We start from the raw sequence: 2500 nt of genomic DNA, 5'->3' as shown, positions 1-2500 counted from the left end.
AACTAAATTAACAGTGATTACTTTTTTTGCACCAATAGCGTGAGTAGGATGGCTTGTCAATCACTGACCTACTTTGGGAACAGTAAACATGTATGTGAACATAATACTCCATGACATTACTCCATAAGAAAATGCGAAATATATGCCCAATGAATGTGATATTTTGCAACAATAACGTAGTTATATGTAAAGCATACTGGGATACGTACACTGTATTTCTGATTATGGACAAAAGTTATTGTATCTACTTATTTTCAACATTACTCCATTGAAACCATGTATACACAAAGGTTAATTATATGCGTTATTTTAATTTAAGCTCTCTTTATGGAGTAATGTTGCAGTTTACCTAAAATAAAGCTGAACTGACCATGCAAAGTCCTACTACTATTTCCTTTGAAACCCTTTACACTCCAGTTTCAATAATTTATCTGTAGCTGTGCTGTAAAGGCATTATTTTAGGCTTCGAAAATGGAGTAATGTTGGGAGTGATGTCGGGAGTAATGTAAGTGCTCTCGCACTGCTCGCACCATTTCTTGCTAAATCGATCAAAGTAAAACAGTTTTTGGCATTTTTCCAATGTCCTCCAAAAAAGAAAGCTATCTTTTAACGAATATGAAACATCAAACAACAAAAATGTATTTTTTATGGCATTCTTAGTAAACATTTCCCCAACAGAAACGGATTTTGGAGTAACGTTGTGAAGCGTTACGCAAGTCTGAAATCCAAATCATAAAACGATGATTTTAACCAAATATCAGTATTGTGAGATTTTATTTATGCACTGGAAAGTACATTACAAGAATATGTCCAGAATAAGAAATGGAAGCCACATGTCAAATACTACGAGAGTTATAAGCGTTCAAAGCAGATTTCCTACTCTCATACAATCCCAGACAAAACTGTTGGGAAGGTTAGCACTTTTGAAGTCTTCATTGCTTCTCTCCCCTCCCCCCTCCTTCAATGTTGTGCAAAACTGAATGGTTTCAGTGGAAAATTGTTGACTTACCTTCCAACATTGAATAGGGGGGAGGGGGGATATGTAAGAGAAAGTGAAACTATTTCTTTTGAGCTTTAACACAAGCAGGTTGAAATACAGCTCTAGTGTGGTTCATTTACATAACTTTCCCAACTACTTTTGTCTATGATTGTAGCTGACAAAATTTCCAGTTGAGGGGCAATCCAACCAAACACCATCCCAGAAGTCCAAAAATGGATTCACATCTCTGTTTGGTTCCTGTGGGCCTGGAATAATACCTACAACTGCAATGTTTTTCTCTTTAATTCTTTCCTGGGGTGGCAAGTTCAGAAAACGTAAATAAAACACCTTAACACTGTATAGCTGAAACCAATCAAGATTCAACATACATCCAAATGTGTTAGGGGCATCAAAGAAAGGCTCTCCTTTTCCATTCTTGTAATCTTTCCAGACTGCTCACATTTATCAGCAAATCCAGGCCGTTTAAGGAATTCTTGAAGGTTTTTCCTCACTGAACGGTAGTAGAAAACGCTCTTTGCTTTTAAAGTCAGCTCTCCATGTTTTGAACGTGTAGTTTTAAATAGAGATGCTCAACGTGGTTTTCTCTGAGCTCTTTGTGGATGGCGTGGAAACTCTACAAAACTGCAATGCTCACCCTTCTTTCTTTCATTTACCAGAGTACGTACACACTCCTCAGGTTTGTAACATGAACTGCACTTCGGACAAACAATGAACTTTTCAAAGTCATCTCTATTTACTCATATAAAGTGACTTAGGCAGCAGGTCTGATGTTAGTTTGAGTTTACGACAATGAAGCAGCCTTTTCAAAAAACATTGCTCACTGGAGCATCTGGTAAGTTATGCATGATTTTCCAAGTTATAATGAAAATAATTACAAGTTTAATGAGTGAAGTGCTCAAAGATGATTTCTTGGATAGCACAAACTCATTCTCAATAGCAGCATTATCCTCATCAGGTTTTCAAACTGCAATTCTGCCTCATCATCAGTTTCTTCCTGGGACAAATGTTCAATAAAAGATGTTCAATAACTAAACTAGAAAAAAATGCATAATGTATGACCCAAATATTTTGCTCTCCTTAATTAATATTTAACTTGGGCCAGGGTCTGAAATTAATTTTCTTCTTTAAAAGAAACCAAATGGTGACTAACCAAACAATTTTAGGTTGCCAGACTAATTTTGGTAGACAAATTTTGCCCTTGTTTTATTTTTTTTCCTCCACATTCAAATAGCAAGGGATCTTGACAATAATTATTATTATGAGCTTGACTTCAGTCTCGTTTGTCACCATTGTTTTTCCTTCTACGCTATGTTTTTATCCAAACCAGCTATACTTCTATTGAGGTAAGTTTGAATCATTCTCAATTCATACTGTAGCTTCCATAATATATAGAAGGGCATACATGTATCCTCCACATACAAATTTTTTGACTGGCTTTGCATTGACTTAAAAGTTAAAAGGAATGCACTCAAGTCAAACATCAGCAGCCAATCACAATAA

At 35.8% G+C, this 2500-nt stretch overlaps 1 pseudogene; it reads right to left on the bottom strand.

The window, feature by feature from the left end:
* Positions 1-2500, bottom strand: part of LOC137968746 (uncharacterized) — a 10666-nt pseudogene that overhangs the window by 3815 nt on the left and 4351 nt on the right.

Source organism: Montipora foliosa, chromosome 8 (assembly GCF_036669935.1).
Source record: "Montipora foliosa isolate CH-2021 chromosome 8, ASM3666993v2, whole genome shotgun sequence".
In the NCBI taxonomy this organism is placed as follows: Eukaryota; Metazoa; Cnidaria; class Anthozoa; order Scleractinia; family Acroporidae; genus Montipora; species Montipora foliosa.
Note: the sequence above shows the minus strand (reverse complement) of the source record. Positions and strands in the feature narration are given on the sequence as shown.